The sequence below is a fragment of the Callithrix jacchus genome, chromosome 17, assembly GCF_049354715.1.
Source record: "Callithrix jacchus isolate 240 chromosome 17, calJac240_pri, whole genome shotgun sequence".
NCBI classification, from domain to species: Eukaryota; Metazoa; Chordata; class Mammalia; order Primates; family Cebidae; genus Callithrix; species Callithrix jacchus.
In genome coordinates this window covers 25,428,584-25,452,070 of record NC_133518.1, presented here as the reverse complement: position 1 = coordinate 25,452,070, position 23,487 = coordinate 25,428,584, and the positions used below count along the sequence as shown (strand labels likewise).

The 23,487-nt window shown below is 40.7% G+C and overlaps 2 pseudogenes across 2 annotated transcripts in view; both read right to left on the bottom strand.

The window, feature by feature from the left end:
- The window catches only part of LOC103788745 (tubulin beta-4B chain-like), a 105,102-nt pseudogene that overhangs the window by 10,460 nt on the left and 71,155 nt on the right, over window positions 1-23,487 (bottom strand). The window contains exons 7-9 of the transcript XR_013528465.1: window positions 19,260-19,356; window positions 17,177-17,258; window positions 13,791-13,923 (exon numbers count right to left, since the gene is read on the bottom strand). The product of XR_013528465.1 is annotated as a tubulin beta-4B chain-like (transcript). The remainder of the gene's footprint in view (window positions 1-13,790; window positions 13,924-17,176; window positions 17,259-19,259; window positions 19,357-23,487) is intronic.
- The window catches only part of LOC144579888 (caveolin-2 pseudogene), a 48,787-nt pseudogene that overhangs the window by 10,460 nt on the left and 14,840 nt on the right, over window positions 1-23,487 (bottom strand). Inside the window, exons 2-4 of the transcript XR_013528464.1 lie at window positions 19,260-19,356; window positions 17,177-17,258; window positions 13,791-13,923 (exon numbers count right to left, since the gene is read on the bottom strand). The product of XR_013528464.1 is annotated as a caveolin-2 pseudogene (transcript). The remainder of the gene's footprint in view (window positions 1-13,790; window positions 13,924-17,176; window positions 17,259-19,259; window positions 19,357-23,487) is intronic.

Below are 23,487 nucleotides of genomic sequence, written 5' to 3'. Positions count from 1 at the left end.
AATGAGGAGGGCAGAGTGTACATGGAATAAATGAAGAAACAATATGCAGGTGTATGTAAAGGAGGGTAGTAAAGTCAAATTCATTTGCAGAAGAAGGAAGATCAGGGCGATAGAAATAGGAAAGAAGGTAATGTCAGCTTCCTGCACCAAAATGTGTCAGAGAATTAGAGTAATCTCTTCCTGCCCTTGATCTCATTCTCACTATTAGAGAGGCGGTAAGGATTGAGGTACCTCACCACACAGACCTGTGTTTTATTTACCATAGATGAGTATCACCATAAATGGTCAGCCATGTATGGCCATAATTTAATTCTATAGAAAATGTTATAACTTCATCATATAGTATCATATAGGCCAAATTAACATAATTGAATCATGTCATGTGATTTATGGAAAGGAAGTTAGAGAACGTATAGCCTGATTAAAAGTGTATTAGAAACATTATGACTTATAATGCAGAATTAAATTCAGGGACTTAATAGGGAAGAACCCAAGGCTAAGTTCCAGATGGGCAATGAAGGTAAACAAATGTGGAAGCCCATTAGGGTAGAACAGAGCATCCACATTTTCATGAATTAGTTGAGGAGCTTCTGGAAAGTGGACATTCTCATTCAGCATGTGTGGGCTTCTGCCCTTCTCAGGAGTACTCAGGTGGTGTTGGTGCTGTTCCTTGGACAGAGCTCTGAATAACAAGGAAATAGCCTTCCTTAGAGAAATCTGGAAAAAGAACCATTGGACAGCAATTTTAAAAAAATAACAGAATCAAGGGAAGGCATTAATCTTTTGTTTCTGAAGTAGGATTCTAGCCACAGAGGAGGAAGAATGAGATGGAAACAGAAATTGTTGGTGTATACTACTGCTACATACAGATGAAAAAAGTGGTTGCAATTATCCATAAAAAGCAGTTAGAAAAAACATCAGGATGACCGATCTAAAGATTACTTTTGCAAAGGAAGAGGGATTGGGAAAGGGCAAGGAAGGGGGAAGAAAAGAAAGTTTGTTGGGAGACTTTGGAGTTAAAACCAAGAAGCTTGAGATACCTCACTTCCAGTTCCTTGGGCATATGCCCAGTCTGACAAAAGCAGTTGCTGCTGTGGAGAGTACTGGCAGCAGGAGGGAGTGCTAGAATTAGGGTAAACCCCAGCAGCTAATTTCTCTTCAAAACTGTCAGGCCTCAGAGCAAGAAGTTTCATTGACATGAGTGAATAAGATGTAATTAAGTTGCATTTTGGCTAATTTGGGGGGAGGGTCAGCTAGTTCTTTGATATGATAGCTATTTTATAAAAGTCATTTACAGAGTAAAATTACATGCCAAACTTAGCTAATTTTAGAAGGAGTCATATTATAAAATTCATTCTGTGACTACCAAAATTGTCATTTTCTAAGAATACTGCACTGATCTTGAAATATAAATGCTTATTCTTTTCTATCAAGACTGTGGCAATTCAATGTTTTCTCTTTTGATAAATATTTTGATATTGAAAGCTTATTCTATATGGTTTATTTGATGTGTTTTAAGTCTTGCATTGAGTGGATCAAGGAACCTTTAAGGTCAAACAAGACAATATGAGAAATGTAGGTGCTTCAGTAGCCACGTGGGCATGGGAAAATGAGAATTTTGAGAAACTGTTATTTCATGAGTGTGTATCATAGCTGATCAATTTAGAACACTTTCTTTGATGAGAGGTGAATCACACATTCGCCTGAACTGGCATCCCGACTGTGTATTTCCTAGTGACAGGATGAGGGGAAGCACATGATAAATATTTGTTTTGTTCTGGCATCAATGCCTCTGATATTTCAAGTTTAAATACTCTGTAGCATTCACCATCAGCCTTGACATTGATTCTGTTATAATTTGCTCCACTGTTTAATGGTCCCTTTTATCCTTATCAGCCCAACATGTTCACATTAATACCCATACTTTTCTATTTTAGTTATATGCATTTGAAACAATCTCACTTTGGGAAAAATAATCTTTGTGATTTAGGGATCCTATATTCCTATTTTACTCAGTATATTTCCATCACATTGCTGTCCTAGGCAATAAAAAGAAGATGCCAAAAAGAACCCTCAAAACCTTAAGTAATTATTTTCATAGCCAGGCATGAGGACTCAGCTTGATACTTACACTGCATAAATGTTTGGTTGGCCCAGTCAAACCTACATATAATTGGTGACATGTCCCCTTTGCTTTGTAGGGCTTCCTGAATAACATCCTTCCTTGAAGATAATTATATATATTTATTTTTAATTAATAACTATATTGTATAAAATGTATATGATTTATTAGTTATTTTCTTTAAAAACCCATTCAGCCTACTACTGAAATGAAAGATCCTGTTGTGAGAGAAGAAGTACAAAGAATGTACAGACATCAAAAGCAGGTACATTTTCAATATAAATGGAATGCTGGAAATAAGTACATTAAATGATTGGAAGTACTCACATTCTTCTTACCCCTAATTCTTTTTATTCTAAATTGAATGGAAGGAATTGTCATAAATGTTATTGTTGGTGTCCATATTTCAATAAAAACAAATTTAGAAGAAAACAAGATTTTAAAAATAGGAGTTTTAACTCAGATGTTTCTATTTTAATATTTTGAATAGCATAACATTTCCAATATGAAATTTTTATACTTGTCAGGGATTCAAGCAGCATTCAAATTTTGAGACTCTGAGATGTTTCCAGGGTCTTACGTGCTAGTTGGAGTTCTGGTATTTACCTAAAGGAATGCTTCACTTAGATGTCAGTTTCTGTCTTTAGAGAATTCCTGTTAATGTTACTACACTGATGAGCTAAAGCCAATGAGATGTTCTAACGAGCAGACTATGTATGCATGTGTGTGTATGGGTGTGTTTGTGACATCTCTGATTATTATAAACTAGAAAAGTAATCATTCACAACTGGAAGGTAGTCTTTTAAAATGGTGGTTTTGAGACTTTTTTGGTATAAAAGTCTCTCAAAAAAAATAATTACATAGAGGCGACCAACGTCATGAACATCATTGAGGCTACCAACATCATTGGCTGTCTTCCAATTCAGTATCCTTTTGAAATCCTTAACTATATTGTGATGCTCAGAAATAATATGCAGAATTTTTATTTGTGTCCTAAAATGGAAGGTGAGTGGTTCTACACTTTACATATCTTTCTGCGACTTTCTTTTGTGTCCTTTGTATTCTATTTTCTAGATGTATCCACATTGATACTATTAGCTCTAGTTTAATTCATTTTACACTTTTTATTGTATTCCCTTTATACCACTCTACCACATTTAATTCCTCTCTCCTGTTGCTGATAAATGAAGAAAAGAAAAAAAAAATAGGCTGGGCATGGTGGCTCACACCCGTGATCCCAGCACTTTGGGAGGCTGAGGCGGGTGAATCATGAGGTCAGGAGATCAAGACCAATCTGGCCAACATGGTGAAACCCCATCTCTATTAAAATATAAAAAATTAGCTGGGTGTGGTGGCACATGCCTGTAGTCCCAGCTATACAAGAGGCTGAGACACAGAAATCACTTGAACCCGGGAGGCAGAGGTTGCAGTGAGCCAAAATTGTGCCACTGTACTCCAGTCTGGCAACAGAGCAAGACTGTCTCAAACAAAAAAAGAAAAGGAAAAATAATGTCAGATTAAAAGGGGCTTTTGTTTAATCCGTTTGTATCTGTGAATATTTACTACGTGAGAGTTTAAGGCTGAGAAGTTCAGAAGGCAAGCATGAACCAACATGTTTTACAAATGCCTTTAGAATTATGACTCATGAGCCTTTAGCCTATGAGGTTATGACAATTCATTTCTCTAAAGAAGTTTACTGTTCTATTAAAAAAAGGGGGGGGGACTGAAAAAACAAATGACATTATCTTATTTGACCTCTTGGACATCCTCAAATGAAACTGCAACTTATGTCAAAATCCAGAACCAAAGTTTTGAACAATATATATATTGCTTGTGAATGTCTCGTGATCATGAGCCCTTGATGATGAAATGGCCTTTCAAATTTTACTTTTGCATTTTTTGCTCTTTTTCCAGACTTGTCTTATGAAACTTAAATTCAACAGTTTTATTTCTACAAAAAGCAGGAATACAATTTTTTAATATTTTCTGTCCTGTCTCATGGCGTTGAGAACTCTTCAGACCTAGTGTGGACCTAGACTTACTTTTACATGGGAACCATTAGGTTTGCTTCTTTGTTGTTGTTGAGACACAGTCTTGTTCTGTGATGTGGTTCAGAGTAGATAAGCTCTTAAAGCAGTAATCTCTCCACTGGTTCTTTCTGTGTGGGGTAAAATGACAGGTGATTCGGGCCTTGTTATATGTAGGGCAGAGCACGTAAGTAAGTAAAACACCCAGCACCTTCCCCAAAAGTATTGGCCAGAAGTAACACATTAATATCTCTTGAGCTCTTCTCCACTGGCAGCTGGAAAGTGTTTTGCAAGAATCCCTGTTTCTGAATGTGGTATCTTAAAATATATGGTATAGTTCTCATCCTTTTGCCTGTGATGATGTGAAGTGATACAATGCCTATGTAATGAGATGAAGTGAGGTGAATGATGTAGGCACTGTCATGTAGTGTTAGGCCACTATTCACCCCCTGACTCTAAGTCAGAAAAAAGACTATCAGCTTTGAGTGTTCCTGGACCTTCAGGACTTAATGATGCTGATGGCTGGATGCAGGAGGAGACTATGTTGATGACTAACGGCTGGACAGCACATGCGGTGTGAATGCACTGAACAAGGGAATGATTCACATCCTGGGATGGATAGAGGGCAGGAGCTCAAGATTTTATTGTGCTTCTCAGACTGGCACACTAACACTTATGACTTGTTTATTTCTGGAGTTTTCAATGTAATACGTTTGGAGTACAGTTAACTGTTGGTAGCTGTAACCACATAATTCAAAACTGCAGATGTAAAATCTGTGTTTGGACTTTGACTCATTTCTTGGCCTACAATTCTTAAACTCCTTAGAATTTCCAAAGTGATGTCTTTTGGTATGCTAATGATTGATGGCTGGAAGCTCCTAGGTAAATTCAGGATGGGAACTGGTCACCATCCTGAAGACATGACTGATTAGAGGGTTGAGATCTTCTGTCTCCCTCTGCAAATTCTGGGGAGGAGAGAAGGGCTGAAGGTTGTCAGTCACCAACAGCCAGTGATTGATTTGTGATGCCTATGAACTGAAGCTTTCATAGAGACCCAGAAGGACTGGGCTTGGAGAGCTTCCAAATCACTGAATACATGGAGGTTCCTGGAGAGTGGTGTGTCCTGGGAGGGAATGGAAATCTCTGTGCCACTAGCCCCATACTTTGCACTATGCATCTCTTCATCTGTACCTTTTGTAATGTCATTGATAGTATGCTGGTGTGTTTCCCTGAGTACTTTGATCCATTCCAGCAATTCAATTTAATGCAAAGAGGGAGTCCTGGGAACCCCAATTTGAAGCAGATTGGTCAGAAGTTCTGGAGTTTCAGACTTAGGACTGATGTAGGGAGGAAGTCTCATGGTACTGAGCCCTTTACCTGAATCTGATGCTGTCTGCAGACAGAGTGTGAGAACTGAATTAGAGGACACCCAGCTTGTGTTGTCTGCAGAAGTGATTGCTTCTTGTTGGTGGGGAGAACCTCTCCACACGTTTGGTCACAGAAGCCGCCTTTCTTTATGATTATTGCTGTGGCGTGAGAGCAGAGAAAAACATGGCAAGTGTGTCTTTTCCACACATACAGTGGATAAGGGGTACTACTGTTTACTGTTTTAACTGCCCCCACCTCATATTTTGGTCCAGAAATCATGCTGTTTGACACTGGTCACTCATTCCATCTGTTCTGCTAACAATACCAGTTTTAGCCAATTTCATAGGGTTTGGCTAGGTTGACTTGTATACTGCAGTTCACTTGTAGATATCAAATTTTGATAAATTTATTCTTTGCATTTTATAAATACAAAATAAGGGAAGATTTCTTACTGCATTAATTACATTATCAATAGGTATAATTTATATAAATTCTAATAAGGTCCCAGGTATGCTCTCAAATGAATGCTTTGAAACAAAGCATCAGTCCTATACTTTAAAGAAAAATTATGTCACAACTAAATCATGTACACAACTGTGCATACTTTTTTTTTTTATGAAGATAGAGTCTTGCAAGGTTTCCTAAAGCCTCAAACTTCTGGGTTTCTCAAGTGATCCTCCTTCCTCAGCCTCACAAATAGTTGAAATTACAGGCATGCATCACTGTACTTTCTTATGGTTTTAATATTCTATACATTACTGATTTAGAATGCATTTTACCTTTTCCTTTAATAGATTCTGAGAGTTCTGATGAATCTGCAGTCAGGTAGGATTTTACAGATTTAAAAAACTATGTTAACTAAGAAAATATAAATGGAAGAAACTAATATCTATCGAGTATAGCATTCTGGGCTAACCACCCTATTACGTGCTATGCATTTATCTCATAAAGTCTTCACAACATCTGTGTTCTTATAGCCTACTGTTAATTAAATAGGCAACTGTGGTTTAGAGAGGTTGATTAATTAGATCATGATCACATAGTTCACAAAGTAGCTGACCCACAGTTTGACCATCAGGCTATCTGGCTTTCAAATCTTTCTCTTACTCCTCAGTACAGATTGATAGAGATATCTGTGCAGCACTTTGATCAATGTATAGGTCTAAATAAAATTAGTCAGATTAATTTTAATTAATATCTAAATTAATGAGTTTAAATAAGTTAAACTCTCATTTTAGATTACTGTTAAAAATGAGGTTAGTCCTTGAGTTTGTCCTAATAAATTTGACAATTTTTGTGGTAACCAGCATTTTTTTTTTAAATTAACCATCAAAGCCTTTAGGGCAGAGTAAAAGTTTGGCCATAGGACTGGAAGTTTTACAAAACCAAGATTTGGCAAGTCTTGGAGAGAAATTATTTAACTTCCCAGTTTTGATTTCCTTTTAGGCTAGTATTTTTGCCTACTTCCATAATGCTTATTTATTTATTTTTTCTTTTTCCATGACTTTTCTTCCTTGGTGTTTCTTTTATTATATTTTCAAATTCTGCTGGCTATGTATTCCGAATTTTCCTATACACAGAACCAAAAGCACATAGAATTACAGATATTTAAAGAATCTTAGGACTAATTAAAATATATTCTAGTACTTCAATCTGTGTTGAACGTTCTGGTCAAATGATTTTTCAGATAGAGAACTTGAGACACAAAGAGATTAGGATGCTTATTTTTGGACATAAGACATGGTAGAAATGAGATGTGAACTTGTTTTAAAGCCCAATACTCTTCCTTCTCTTTTTATTCCATTGACAGGTTTTTGTTGTTTGTTTTTTTGTTGTTGTGCTGGTTGTTTTTTGAGACACTCAGCCTGCTGAGTATCTGGAATTACCACCATGCCCAGATAATTTTGTATTTTTTAGCAGAGACAGGGTTTCTCCATGTTGGTCAGGCTGGTCTCAAACTACTGACCTCAGGTGATCTGCCTGCCTCGGCCTCCCAAAGTGCTGGGATTACAGGTGTAAGCCACCACGCCTGGCCTGGCATGTGTTTTAATAATATAAAGTGGGAGTGGGTCTGGTGCATCCAGTGGATAGAATGAGAAGGGAATTAGCTGGTGAACCCAATGGAAATGGCTAAGAGTGGAATGAGCAGGGGAAGGCCAAGTTTGAAGAGAAACAACACTGAATACAGATTATTCAATAAGAGATTAAAATATTGAGATTTATGACACATCTGATAAATTATAAAGATGAGGACACAAGATACTGTGAATTAACTACAAAGGCACATTAAAATAGAGGGTTCAAGGAAGCTCTAAACAGATTGCTGTGCTCTTTTTAAATCAAGAACTGACGGACTTGAAGTTTTTTGCTGTAAGATGCTAAAACATTTGAGACACTGGGAGGAGTCTCTACAGCAGACAGAAATGTGGTATCATCTAATTCCATCCTGACTTACAGAGGGATGGCTTAGAGCCCCTTGAGTATTGATGGGCTGGAGATTGCTGAACTACATAGATCTGTGGCCCAGGGCAGGTGTCTCCTCATCTCTGTCTCTTTTCCCAAATCACTGATGTCCTTCCCATAACCATGCAGGCTGGGTCAGGGGCATCATTGGCTGTCAAATCAGTCATGAAGTTCAGCTGGGTAGTTGGAGGTGTGTCTGTGCTGGTAGTTAGTCAAGACTCCATTTAGGTTGTTATTCAGGAGCAGAGATATAAAGCGCTCCCACTTGGTCATTTGAGGCCATGCTTTCAGGAATCTGTGCTTTCATAGACTGAAGATTTGAAGATTATTGGAAACTGCCATGGAGCCCTGTATTAGTAGAATCTGGAAGTGGGAACCCATAGAAAGAAATATATTTAGATAATACTTAAGGAAGTGGGAACCCATGGGAAGAAATATATTTAGATAATACTTAAGGGAATAGAGGTACAACTGCCAGGACTCTGTTCTTCCAGCAGTCTCTCTCATTGGATATCTGAGTGCCTATGAAGGTTTTTAGGGGCTTACTAGTTTATGTGGACCCAAATAAGATAGGACCTATAGAGTGAAAATAATTGGATTTTTAAAATTGTTAATGTTTTCATCTTTCTGGGAAGAGTATCCTCAATAAGAAAATAAACCTTTATTATTAGACTTTTGTACATTTAGCTCTCACACATTGCAAATACAGCAGGGGATTCTCTGCACTCTTTTAGGACAAAGGAAAGCATTGGGACCTTCTTAAGCGGTTTTCATGCAGAGGAATCAAGACTGCCATTTTGGAGTGACAGATTAGTCTTTTAACCAGAGATAAATAATGGACAAGGGACAGTGGATCTTTCTACCTTGTTTTAGGGCATAAGGTTCCTTTCAGTTTAGGTGACAAAAGTTATGTCATCCATTAATTGAATTTCACATTCTGCCTCAGGACAGATAATTTGTGATGGTAAATTATAATATATTGACTCTCACTATTTGGTATGGAGCTCAAGGTCAGTTTTCATTGAATATTTTACAGATTTAGACAGCTGGAGGAAGAAATAGGTAACCAAAATCTATTTTTAGAACAGAGACCATATTTTAATTGTATCAAGAAATGTTATTTAATATACAGGCATGTGACTAATCTTTTCCCAGAATGTGTTTTTGTTTTTTGGAGGGGGAAGCTGGATATGAACTGGCAGTTTAAAAATTATACAATAAAAATAAAAAATCAACTTGCTCATTTTTATTGTATATTTTTGCTCTAAAGCATTTTCCTCTAACTGTGTGTGGATTCATGCCCTAAACCAGATGATGAAGACTTGACTTATTACCAAGGTAAAGTGGTCTCTTGCAAAATGTTCTCACTCAGTCAACTTTGGCATGTTATTTACTTTTAAAATTTAGCAGTGGTTTATCTATCTTTTTTTATGTTGGTAATACAAAGTTGGTCAGAGAAAGCCATAGACATATGGCTAGTTGATTTAAAAATTTTATTTAATGTTGGTAACTAACAAAATATTGATGAGTACTGTGACAGCATGGGGGCTGAACAAAAATGAACTGGAAGATACACAGCAACAGAAAAATCACATTAGGAAATGCTTTCCCCAATAGAGAAAATATGAAATTTGGTTAAGGTTTAATTAGATAAATATTAATACTTTGACTTTTAAATCATACTACTGTGACATCTATATTTTTGCCAGTATAAATCTTCAGTTGATCAAATTACTTGTGGTAATGACAGAATCTCCCTGGCACCTTTTAGTTGAAAAACTGTACAACAAATAGCATATAGATGTTTTTCTTAAACACTTATTATTTGGGTATTATATACTTGGTAGGATTGTTCCTCTACTTATATTATTGGTTCTGTAATGAGAGTCAAATATTTAAAATTGTAGAAAAAAATTGCTGGGTATTGTGATATACACCTATAGTCCCAGCTACTTGGGAGTTTGAGGTTGCCTGAGCCCAGGAGTTTGAGAACCACCTGGGAAACATAACAAGATTGCATCTCATGATTTATTTATTTATTTTTAATAATTACACTAAGTTCTAGGGTACATATGTAGAACGTGTAGGTTTGTTACATAGGTATACGCGTGCTATGGTGTTTGCTGCATCCATCCCCATCATCTAGATTAAATATTTTTCCTAATGTTATCCCTCCCCAATCCCTCCATGCCCTGCTATCTCTCCCTTACCCCCTACTCCTCCTGACAGGCCCTGGTGTGTGATGTTCCCTTCCCGATGTCCCTGTCTTCTTATTGTTAAACACCCACTTATAAGTGAGAACATGCAGTGTTTGGTTTTCTGTTCTTGTGTCAGTTTTCTGAGAATGATGGTTTCCAGTTAAATCCATATCTCTAAAAAAGACATGAACTCATCCTTTTTTATGACTGCATAGTATTCCATGGTATATATGTGCCACATTTACTTTATCCAGTCTATCATTGATGGGCATTTGGGTGGGTTCCAAGTCTTTGCTATTGTAAACAGTGTCACAATAAACATGTGTATGCAGGTGTCTTTATAACAGAACGATTTATAATCCTTTGGGTATATACCCAGTAATGGGATATCTGGGTCAAATGGTATTTCTAGTTCTATATCCTTGAGGAATTGCCACACTGTCTTCCACAGTGGTGGAACTAATTTACACTCCTGCCAACAGTGTAAAAGCATTCCTATTTCTCCACATCCTCTCCAGCATCTGTTGTCTCCTGATTTTTTTAACGATCATCATTCTAACTGGCATGAGATGGTATCTCAATGTGATTTTGATTTGCATTTCTCTAATGACCAGTGATGATGAGCTTTTGATCATGTTTGTTGGCTGCATAAATGTCATATCCTTTGCCCACTTTTTGATGGGGTTGTTTTCTCTTGTAAATTTGTTTAATTTCTTTCTAGATTCTGGATATTAGCCCTTTGTCATATGGATAGATTGCAAAATTTTTTTCCCATTCTGTTGGTTGCCAGTTCACTCTAATGATTATTTCTTTTGCTGTGCAGAAGCTCTTAAGTTTAATTAGATCCCATTTGTCTATTTTGGCTTTTGTTGCCATTGCTTTTGGTGTTTTAGTCATGAAGTTCTTGCCTATGCCTGTGTCCAGAATGGTATTGCCTAGATTTTCTTCTAGGGTTTTTATGGTGTTAGGTCTTCTGTTTAAATATTTAATCCAATTGGAGTTAATTTGTGTATAAGGTGTAAGGAAGGGATGCAGTTTCAGCTTTCTGCAGATGGCTAGCCAGTTTCTCCAACACCATTTATTGAATAGGGAATCCTTTCCCCATTGCTTGTTTTTGTCAAATATGTCAAAGATCAGATGGTTGTAGATGTGTGGTATTATTTCTGAGGCCTCTCTTCTATTCCACTGGTCTATATCTCTGTTTTGATATCAGAACCATGTTGTTTTGATTACTCTAGCCTTGTAGTATAGTTTGAAGTCAGGTAGCATGATGCCTCTAGCTTTTTGTTGTTGTTGTTGTTGTTGTTGTTATTGTTTGTTTGTTTGTTTGCTTAGGATTGTCTTGGCCACAGAGGCTCTCTTTTGGTTATATATGAAGTTTAAGGTAGTTTTTTCCAATTTTGTGAAGAAAGTCAATGGTAGCTTGATGGGTTAACATTGAATGTATAAATTATTTGGGGCAGTATGGCCATTTTCACAATATTGATTCTTCCTAACCATAAGCATGGAATGTTTTTCCATCTGTTTGCTTCCTCTCTTATTTGAGCAGTGGTTTGTAATTCTCCTTCAAGAGGTCCTTTCATCCTTTGTTAGATGTATTCCTAGATATTTTACTCTCTTTATAGTAATTGTGAATGGGAGTTCACTCATGATTTGGCTGTCTGTTGTTGGCATACACGAATGCGTGTGACTTTTGCACACTGATTGTGTATTCTTAGACTTTGCTGAATTTGCTTATCAGCTTAAGGAGATTTTGGGCTGAGATGCTGGGGTCTTCTAAATATACAATCATGTCATCTGCAAATAGAGACAATTTGACTTCCTCTTTGCCTAGTTGAATACCCTTGATTTCTTTTTCTTGCCTGATTTCCCTGACCTGAACCTCTAATGCTATGTTGAGTAGGAGTGGTGAGAGAGAGCATCCTTGTCTTGTGTTGGTTTTCAAAGGGAGTGCTTCCAGTTTTTGCCTAAACACTATGTTATTGTCTGTGGGTTTACCATAAGTAGCTCTTATCTTGAGATACCTCCCATTAATACCTAGTTTTGTGAGATTTTTTAGCATAATGGGCCGTTGAATTTTGTCAAAGGCATTCTCTGCATCTATTGAGATAATCGTGGTTTTTGTCTTGGTTCTGTTTATGTGATGATAGATTATGCTTAAAGATTTGCATACATTGAACCAGCCTTGCATTTCGGGGATGAAGCTTACTGGATCATGATGGAGCTTCTTGATATGCTGTTGGATTCAGTTTGTGAGTATTTTATTGAAGATTTTCCCATTAATGGTCATCATGGATATAAGCCTGAAATTTTCTTTTTCAGTTGTATCTCTGCCAGGTTTTGGTATCAGGATGATGTTGGTTTCATAAATGAGTTAGGTAGGATTTGCTCTTTTTGTATTGTTTTGAATGGTTTCAGAAGGAATGGTACCAGCTCCTTTTTACCTATGGTAAAATTTGGCTATGAACCCATCTGGTCCTGGATTTTTGTTTGGTAGGCTATTAATTGCTGCCTTAATTTCAGACCTTGTTATCCATCTATTCAGGGATTTAACTTCTTCCTGGTTTAGTCTTGAGGGGTATACGTGTCTAGGAATTTATCCATATCATCTAGATTTACTGGTTTACTTGCAAGAAGTGTTTGTAGTAATCGCTGATGGTAGTTTGTATTTCTGTGGGATCAGTGGTAAGATCCCCTTTCTCACTTTTTATTGCATCTCTTCTTCCTTTTCTTTTTTATTAGTCTGACTAGTGGTCTATTTTGTTGATCCTTTCCAAAAACCACCTCCTGGGCACATTGATTTTTTTTTTTTAAGGGTTTTTTTGTGTCTCTACCTCCTTCAGTTCTGCACTGAACTTAGTTATTTCTTGTCTTCTGCTAGCTTTTGAATTTGTTTTATCTTGCTTCTCTAGTTCTTTTAATTATGACAACAGAGCAGATATAAAAGAAAGTGTCCCAGCCTCATTCCCCCACTACCATTTTTCATGGGTTTTTTGTTGTCATTGTTTTTCTTTATCCGTATGCTTATTTTTTACCAACGTTAAAAATTCCATTCCCTATTTTTTAAAAAACATAATCATTTATTTTTAAAAATAAACTTTGGATCACTACCATACATGGAGAATTATTAACACTTGCCCAAAATAGATGATCTTTAAAAAATAAAAAAAATAGGAGCTCAAAACCCACTCTCCTTGTTACAGAGAGAGGCTAGTAGCTGTTAGGTACTGAAAGCAGGCTAGGACCCAACTGAGACTTTCTCAGGGACATAATCATAAGGACTAAATGAGAAATAAAAAACAGGCCAGGTGCAATGGCTCACACCTGTAATCCCAGTATTTTGGGAGGGTGAGGAAAGATGAGCCCAGGAGTTCAAGACCAGCCTGGCCAACATGGTGAAATCCTATTTCTACTAAAAAGACAAAAATTAGCTGGGCGCAGTAGGGTCTGTATCCCCGAAAAGCAGTGACCTTGGGTAAGTCACTAAATCTCTTTGGCCTCAGTTTCTGGTGCAATAAATAGTACCTTTACAGTGTATTATAGACAAGCACTTTGCACAGTGGGTGCTCTGTAAGCTGCAACCACTGTCATCACTGAAGGAGCAAATCTCACCTGCCCTGTTTGTGCCTTGTCAGCCTCCATCAGCTTCCAAGTCTCCTCCTTTTTGTCTTTGGCTTTCTGCAGCTCTGCGGTGCTGTTGTGGTGCCTACTGATATCCCCACTATAGGAGGTGCTGCTGAGCTGTCTGGAGAAGGAAAGCACAAGGATGTCAATTGCACAGGCACACATGTAAACATATATATGAACATGTGCCCCCCCCACTGCCATGTCATTCCCCAGGTTTACACATGCCCAGAGAAAGGGAATGTCTCAGGCAAGAATGAGGCCTGTGGAAAACACAATCTGTGATGATCTTTGGGGGTTTGCAAAAAGCCCATGACTACTGATATGCAAAAAGTGCATGTGTTTTGTTTTTTTTTTTTAGAGCAATTCTAATTGATCTCAAAGTATAAAACAGAAAGGGCACATCTTAGATCATCTTTCAAACATGAAAATGTTTCAAAATATGAAACATGATGAAAAAATAGGGCAAGGTACCTAGTTCTTTCAATTTTCTTGTTTTATAAAGGTGGTGGGGGTTGAGGTGGGATCTTGTCCTGGCTGCTCCTTCATGCAAGCATGTTACTCAGAAAGCATCTTTTGGCTGGGTACGGTGGATTACACCTGTAAACCTAGCACTTTGGGAGGCCAAGGCGGGCAGATAACTGGTGGCCAGGAGTTCAAGAACAGCCCAGACAACATGGTGAAACCCTGTATCTACTAAAAATACAAAAATTAGGCAGGCATGGTGGCAGGCACCTGTAGTCCCAACCACTAGGGAGGTTGAGGCAGAAGAATCACTTGAATCCAGGAGACAGAAGTTGCAGTGAGCCATAATTGTGTCACTGCACTCCAGCCTCAGCAAGAGTGAGACCCTGTCTCAAAAGAAAAAAGAAAGGACTTTCTGAAGACATATATGAGGGCAACAATCATATGAAAAAATGCTCATCGTCACTGGTCATCAGAGAGATGCAAATCAAAACCACATTGAGATACCATCTCACGCCAGTTAGAATGGCGATCATTAAAAAATCTGGAGACAACAGATGCTGGAGAGGATGTGGAGAAAAAGGAACACTTTTACACTGTTGGTGGGAGTGTAAATTAGTCCAACCATTGTGGAAGACAGTGTGGCGATTCCTCAAGGCCTTAGAAATAGAAATTCCATTTGACCCAGCAATCCCATTACTGGGTATATATCCAAAGGACTATAAATCGTTCTACTATAAGGACACATGCACACAAATGTTCATTGCAGCACTGTTTACAATAGCAAAGACCTGGAATCAACCCAAATGCCCATTGATGATAGACTGGATTGGGAAAATGTGGCACATATACACTATGGAATATTATGCAGCAATCAGAAATGATGAGTTCGTGTCGTTTGTAGGGACATGGATGAATCTGGAGAACATCATTCTCAGCAAACTGACACAAGAACAGAAAATGAAACACCGCATATTCTCACTCATAGGCGGGTGATAAAAAATGAGAACACATGGACACAGGGAGGGGAGTACTAAACACTGGGGTCTATTGGGGGGAAAAGGGGAGGGCCAGCGGCGGGGGGAGCTGGGGAGGGATAGCCTGGGAAGAAATGCCAAATGTGGGTGAAGGGGAGAAAGGAAGCAAAACACACTGCCATGTGTGTACCTATGCAACTGTCTTGCATGTTCTGCACATGTACCCCCAAACCTAAAATGCAATAAAAAATTAAAAAAAAAAAAAGGACTTTCTGTACATCAGTAGTCATTATCTTTATGCAGACACCAGAGAACATCACAGACTGCATTGCCCACAGTTTTGTGTTCAGTGGCTGAGTTGGTGCCACTGCACACTGAACTCCAGCCTGCACAACAGAGGGAGACTTCATCGCAAAAAAAGAAAAAAGAAATTATGGAGGCCATGCAAAACAGATGTGGCTCCTTGCCATGGAACTTTCTATGCCTTCCTCTACCTACTTATCTCCTGAACAAAATTACACACTACCTGAGGTCAAGAGCCCCATGTGATTCGTCACTGCACCCCCAAACTGTGTCCCCTGAAAACACTTCCTGAAGGCCAAATAAACCTACAGCACCTCCCCTCTTTGATCTAGGGCCTGGGGGTGGGTAACCTTTCCTTGCTCATGAGGTCTGTGCAAAGGTCTTTGGTTAAGGCAAAGTGAGGTGGAAGTGGCCATCAAATCCAAAAGCAAGTGTGGGTTTTCAGGCAGCAGCAGAGGGAAGAATCAGAACCAACTCTGGACGAAATCTAGAATTCAGGTGGGGTGCTGGGGCTTCCTGCTTCATGATCTAGGGCTTCACAAATCCAAGCTAGCACCTCAGATGAAAATCTTACATCCTTCTGCACTCATGCACTGTCTGGAATCTCCCACTAGAATGCAGGCTATGTAAGATGATAACAATGGCAAAAGCAACATGTACCAAGGCACAGTGCTAGGCCACATCATCTTTGCCCTCTTCTTACCCCTATAGCAACTGCAAGTCCACCATCCTTTCTCAAATCCCAGGGTCCAGTATGTTTAGGCTCTGACTTGTCAATATTTGCTGTTGTTCTTTTGCTTTTTTTTTTTTTTTTTTGAGATAGAGTCTCACTCTGTTGTCCAGGCTGGAGTGCCATGGTGCAATCTCAGCTCATTGCAACCTCTGCCTCCTGGATTCAAACGATTCTCATGCCTCAGCCTTCTGCGTAGCTAGAATTTACAGGTGCCTGTCACCATGCCAGGCTAATCTTTCTATCTTTAGTAAAGACAGGGCTCACCTGGTCAGACTGGTCTTGAACTCCTGTCCTCAGGTGATCCACCCACCTCAGCCTCCAAAAGTGCTGGCATTACAGGTGTAAGCCACCATGCCCAGCTGACTTAGCTAGTTTTTAAAAGCATGGTTAACATACTGCATATGCTATAAATCCCCAGAGATCTTAGGAAGCCCTCTATAATCAAACACGAGGATACTTCCTTTTTTGTAGAGATGGGGTCTTGCTATGTTGCCCATGGTGGTCTCAAACTCCTGGCCTCAAGTGATCCTCCTGCCACAACCTCCCAAAGTGCTGAGATTACAAGCGTGAGCCTCCATTTCTGGCCTTGAGATAGTTTTATATCGAATGCTGCTTCACAAAAATTGAACCTTCCAGACCCCTCTCAAGTGACATAAACAAAGACCCATGCCATGTAGGGAACTAGAGTGTCAGAAGCATGAGCAGATGGTGAAATCATGAGGCCTGTGTGAGTCATGCCACCTCCCCCCACTTACCTCTGTAGTTGCTTCCCTGCAATGTCACAGCCATTCTCTTAAACAAAGACCCATGCCATGTAGGGAACTAGAGTGTCAGAAGCATGAGCAGATGGTGAAATCATGAGGCCTGTGTGAGTCATGCCACCTCCCCCCACTTACCTCTGTAGTTGCTTCCCTGCAATGTCACAGCCATTCTCTATTTGTTTTGCTTCCTTCCCTGGACCGCTGATACCCGTGACCCCTGGCAAAATGAGACAAAGGAGGGGAAGGGAGTTATATGAGCCAGATGCTAAAACCAAGGACAAAAAAAAACTGGCCACTGCAGGGAGGATACAACAGAGCACCAGGCAGACAGGATGCTCAGAAAGTAGACCTGCACTGCAGACGCCATAAACAGGCTGTCTGGTTGAGGGGCAGGTGGTATCTGGAGTTCAGTCCCTTGGGGCAGGAACGGTCATTTGTAGCTGTGCAGAGAGCACCATCCACTGAGGGCACTGGGCCCAAGCCAGCATCGTGCACCAGCAGCAATGGGTAAAACCCAGCCCAGATTAACAGTATCTCTGCTGTGTTAAGCTAACTTTCCCAGGATGAGGATGCAAGGAACTGCAAAAGGGAAATGGCAAAGCCCCCTGGTTCCCAAGCACGGCAAGAAGAGGTGATATTCAAAATAGATAACCAGTTTGACAAGGGCATCATCCAACAGGCAGAGGCCCAGGGACCCCTGTAGTGCCAGGAATTAACCCTTTAGTGCCCAGATCATAGAGAGTTTCTCAAGAGTTCATTGTAAAAGGTACCTGGGGCACTGGCTGTTTCCACAGTAATAAGTATTTCAACATTTGAAAAATTGAGGGACCTAGTTCTGCCAACAACCAGGTGAGCTTCGAAGTGGGCCCTTCCCCAGTTGAATCTTCAGATGAGACCCCAGCCCTGGCAGATGCCTTAGCTGCAGAATTAGGGAAGGACCCTGATAAGGACACCAAGGGACAGGACAGCTAGGTATCTCCCCTGATCCCAGGAAGAATCTACCTAGCATCAGCAATAATCACCAGAACATCAACAATGACAATGACAGCCAACATTTATCAAGGGTGCTTGGGGAGTGTGCTGTGTTGAAACAGATCATCTCTCTTTCCAGGTTCATAATACCTTAGTGATGATGAGGATGACTGCAGCTCCCACTCTGCACTGGTTGCCTCATTCTTTGGTGCCAGGAGAGAAAGCAGCACAATGTAAGGCAAGAAAAGACTGACCCCCAAAGAGGTGGGAGAAAACCCAGGATGAAAGATACAAAAGGAATAATATGCAGCCAGCAGCATGGTCAGGGTGACTGTGGGAACATGCTCAGGTGACACAAATAAAAGCAAAACTCGAAAATGCAGGGTCTCACAGAAACAACCACAGGGAGACACAGACATGCCTGGAAGGGAAGCGGGGGCTGCATATCATTCCTGGACTCAGGGAGGCATTCTGCACCAGGGATTCTCAATCTTGGTTGCAAGTGAATCACAGAGAGCTCTATAAATGAGCAGGTGGCAGTGTGGCACGGTGGCTCACACCTGTAATGCCAGCACTTTCAGGGCCAAAGAGGGAAGATCACTTGAGGCCAAGAGTTTGAGACCAGCCTGGCCAACATGGCAGGCTAAGGCATTTGTGCCAGAATGGAAACCAGTGCCTTCTGCTTCCTGCATTAAGAAAGCAAAAATGTTTTGTTTTCCTTGTAAGAAAACAAAAATGTGAGCTGAGCTGAATGGCACATTGGTGCCATAGTTGATCTCCATTATGGTGCTGCCTCCTCATATGATCACCAACTTGTCACAAAGTGTGGATTGTCAGTGTCCTATGGACCACATATCAAGTGTGGTTAGACCACAGATATGGCGTGTAAAAAAACACACTCTAAAATTTACTTCTTTGGGGCTGGGTATGGTGGCTCACACCGGTAATCCCAGCACTTTGGAAATCCGAGGTAGGTGGATCACTTATGGCCAGGAGCTCAAGACAAGTCTGGCCAACCTGGCAAAACCCTGTGTTTGCTTTAAAAAAAAAATTAGCTGGGCATTGTGATGCATGCCTATAATCCCAGCTACTCAGGAGGCTGAGACATAAGAATCCTTTGAACCTGGGAGGCAGAGGTTGCAGTGAGCCAAAATTGAGCCAATGCACTCTAGCCTGGGCAACAGAGTGAGACCCTTTCTCAAAAAAGGAAAAAATTTAAAGTAAGAATTTTTAAAGGTACACTTACTTTTTTTCCCCACTAGAATGTCAGCTCCAGGTGGGCTGCTGTATCCTCAGTACATAAAACAATGCACAGCAGGTGCTGAACGAATACTTGTCATCCACTGTAGGAAAAAAAAAAATCAGAAAGATATAAAAGTATATTGTCTTCTCTTCCATCAGTTCCTCTCCTCCAAAGTGACAGTTTTCTGCATGCTTTTAGAAAAAAATATATAAGCTTATAGGCTTTTAAAAAATACTCTGGCTGATTTAAATGGGATCAAACTGTACATAGAGTTCTCTTTGTGCAGTTAATAGTATATCATCTGGGTCCATTCTGATCTGTTTTGTTTTTTTTTTTAGTTTTGGTTTTGAAATGGGTTCACACTCTGTCCCCTAGGCTGGAGTATAGTAGTGTGATCACAGCTCACTACAGCCTTGAACTCCTGGGCTCAAGCAGTCCTCTTGCTTTAGCTTCCCAAGTAGCTGGGACTGCAGGTGCACCACAGCCTTGCCTGGCTTGCCTCATTTGTGTTCAAGATATATGCCTGTCTGCATGTGGATGTGCCCTGCTGGAATTACCTTTCTCCCATTCATTGCAAAAACAGGTAGTTCCCTGTTTTTTACTATCAGGATCCATGCTACACTGAGTATTCTGATGCCTGTCCTGGGATACGGTGACAGGTCTATCCCTGCCTAGCTGGCTTTGAAAAGTTTAAAGACAACAGTGCAGGCCAGGCACAGTGGCTCACACCTGTAATCCCAGCACTTTGGGAGGCAGAGGCGGGGTGGATCACCTGAGGTCAGGAGTTCAAGATAAAGCCTGACCAAAATGATGAAACCTCATCTCTTCTAAAAACACAAACTTAGCCGGGTGTGGTAGCTCATGTCTGTAATCACAGCAACTCAGGAGGCTGAGGCAGGAGAATCACTAGAACCCAGGAGGCGAATGTTGCAGTGAGCTGAGATCACACCATTGCATTCCAGGCGGGGCAACAAGAGCGAAACTCCATCTTAAAAAAAAAAGACAGTACAACATACCATTTTGCAAAGCTGGCCCCATATAAGGAGACCATATAGAGATGGACTATGGAAATTCCCTTTAAAGCACAGTTAAAAACAGTTAATGGTGAAGGATGACTTCAGATGATGCCCCATGTCTTTTCTGTCTTTTTATTATTAACTGTGTCATTCTTTTTATAATGTTATGCTCCTTACAACTATTCCTTCTTGGTAAGGTTGATGAATTTTTCTGTGAAGCGGTGTTAAACATTTTTATAAATACAAAACTTATTTGTTAAACTACCACCTGCTTCATGTCAGCTGAGTTGCAGGTGGAATGTTTAAGGAAATTCTAGCCTTAAAATCTGTGAAAGCGTGCTAATGCTGACACTGAATTTTCTTAGTCTTACCTTAAATCTCTCAGAGTCTGGACCTGCAGGAGAGACGGTGTTCAAATTCAAGCCTGCATCAGAATAACCTGGATAGCTTAATATATTTGGTTGGTTGGTTGGTTGATTGAGATGGAGTCTCACTCTGTTTCCCAGGCTAGAGTGCTGTGATGTGATCTTGGCTCACTGCATCCTCCGCCTCCTGGGTTCAACCGATTCTTCCACCTTAGCCTTTGAGTAGCTGGGATTACAGGCATGCAATGCCACACCTGGCTAATTTAAAAAATATTTTTAGTAGAGATGATGTTTCACCATATTGGCCAGGCTGGTCTCAAACTCCTGACCTCAGGTGATCCACTTGCCTCAGCCTCCCAAACTGCTGGGATTACAGGCATGAGCCACTGTGTTGGCGGATAGCTTGTTACTATAAAATGTAGCTTTCTGGGCCCCACTCAGATTTTCAGTTTAGCAGGTCTAGGTGTTCCTGTGTATCTGCATTCCTAACATCCCCAGGTACTGCTGCTGCTGGTTCAGGTTGACATGTAGAGACACACTGGAGTTGATCCTCACAACTCAAAGTGTGGTCCGTGGACCAGCAGCCATGGCATCACCTGGTACTTATTAACAGTGTAGAATTTTAGGCCTCAGCCCAGATCCACTGAAACAGAATTTGAATTGTAACTAGTTCTCTAGGTGGTGTGTATGGACATTAAAGTTCAAGAGACACTGGAAGAAAGTGCGAGTAAGAAACTTTTTTCTGGAAACTTGCAGCATTCTGGGCCATATGGTGTTTGTCACAAATACCTGTCTCTTCCCGAGTAGTGGAAAAGTAGCCTTAGATAATACAGAACTCGATGGGTGTGACTGTGTTCCTGTACAAATGTATTTAGAAACACTAAAATTTAAATTTTACAGAACTAGCATCTGTCATGTAATATTGTTTAGATTTTTTTTTTCACCATTAAAAATATGAAATCTGGCTGGGTGCTACGGCTCATGCCTGTAATCTCAGCACTTTGAGAGGCTGAGGCGGGTGGGTTGCTTCAGGCTAGAAGTTTGAGACCAGCTTGGTCAACATGGTGAAACCTGGTCTGTACTAAAAATAAAATAATTTGCTGGGCATGGGGTGTGTACCTGTAGTCACAGCTACTCAGGAGGCTGAGGCTGGAGGATCACTTGAACCCATGAGGCGGAAGTTGCTGTGAGCCAAGATCATGCCACTGCACTCCTGACTGGGCAAGAGTGCCCCACAAAAAATTAGGCAAGGTGAAGCATGACAGTCATCCCAGCTTCTTGGGAGGCTGAGGCACAAGAATCGTTCAACCTGGGAAGTGGAGGTTGTGCTGAGCCAAGGTCATACCACTGCACTCCAGCCTGGGCAATAGAGCAAGACTGTGTCTCCAAAAAATTAAAAAATGAAATCCATGCTGAGCTCATGAGCCGTATGTGGATGTCAGTCCATTTTTGGCCAGCCCCTGGCTTAGAGGAATGTTATTCTGAGAGTCAGATCACCTGCCACATTCTACTGCCAGCTCACAGTGTGACCCCGAAGCTGGTTAGCTCACCTCCCTGGCTCTAGATTTTGTCATATGAAAAATGAAGGGGTTAGATCTCAAGCATCTCAAATACTGGGCCTTTCCCTTCCTTCTTATGCACACAGCAGACACCCACAGTCACTCATGGCATTCTTTCCCACTGAGTTACCTACAAGCAGCCCCCCAGGTGACTGTTGTCAGTGGACTGGAGTTGAGCAAGAAATGGCATCTCCTTGCTCTTTTGTGACTCCGTGTTCCATAAGATCACTTCTAGCTCCAGTGCCCCTTCATTCTGCCTATACGGCGCATTCTTTTTACATTCTAGTCCCTTAACTTTACCAGGGTGTGTTGACGAACTCTGTCATTTTTCTCTTTTTTTGGTATTTTTAGTAGAGATGGGCTTTCTCCATGTTGGGTCAGGCTGGATTCCCAATCTAAGGGGATCCACCCGCCTCGGCTTCCCAGTGTCAAAGTGTTAGGATTACAGGCATGAGCCACCATCCCGAGCCTCTTTTTTTTTTTTTTTTAAGAGATGAATTCTCACTCTGTCATCCAGGCTGGAGTGCAGTAGCACAATCTCTGTTCACTGCAGCCTCTGCCCTCAGGCTCAACTGATTCTCCTGCCTCCATCTCCCAAATAGCTGGAACTACAGGTGCAAGCTGCCTTGCCCAGCTAATATTTTTACATTTTTAGTAGAGACAGCATTTTATCATGTTGCCCGACCTGGTCTTGAACTCCTGAGCTCAGGTGATCTACCCACCTTGGCCTCCCCAAAGTGCTAGGATTACAGGCGTGAGCCACCACGACCATCCTTTTTGTTGTTGTTGTTGAAACGGAGTCTCACTGTCACCCAGGCTGGAGTGCAGTGGCACCATCTCAGCTCACTGCAACCTCCGCCTCCCAGGTTCAAGCGATTCTCACGCCTCAGCCTCCTGAGTAGCTGGGATTACAGATGCAGACCACCATACCTGGCTAATTTTTTTTTTTTTTTGAGACGGAGTTTCACTCTTTTTACTCAGGCTGAAGTGCAATGGCGCGATCTCGGCTCACCGCAACCTCCGCCTCCTGGGTTCAGGCAATTCTCCTGCCTCAGCCTCCTAAGTAGCTGGGATTACAGGCACGCACCACCATGCCCAGCTAATTTTTTGTATTTCTAGTAGAGACGGGGTTTCACCATGTTGACCAGGCTGGCTAATTTTTATATTTTTAGTAGAGATGGGGTTTCACCATGTTAGCCAGGCTGGTCTTAATTTGACCTCAGGTGATCCACCCACCTCAGCCTCCCAAAGTGCTAAGTTATACGCATGAGCCACTGTGCCCAGCCAATAG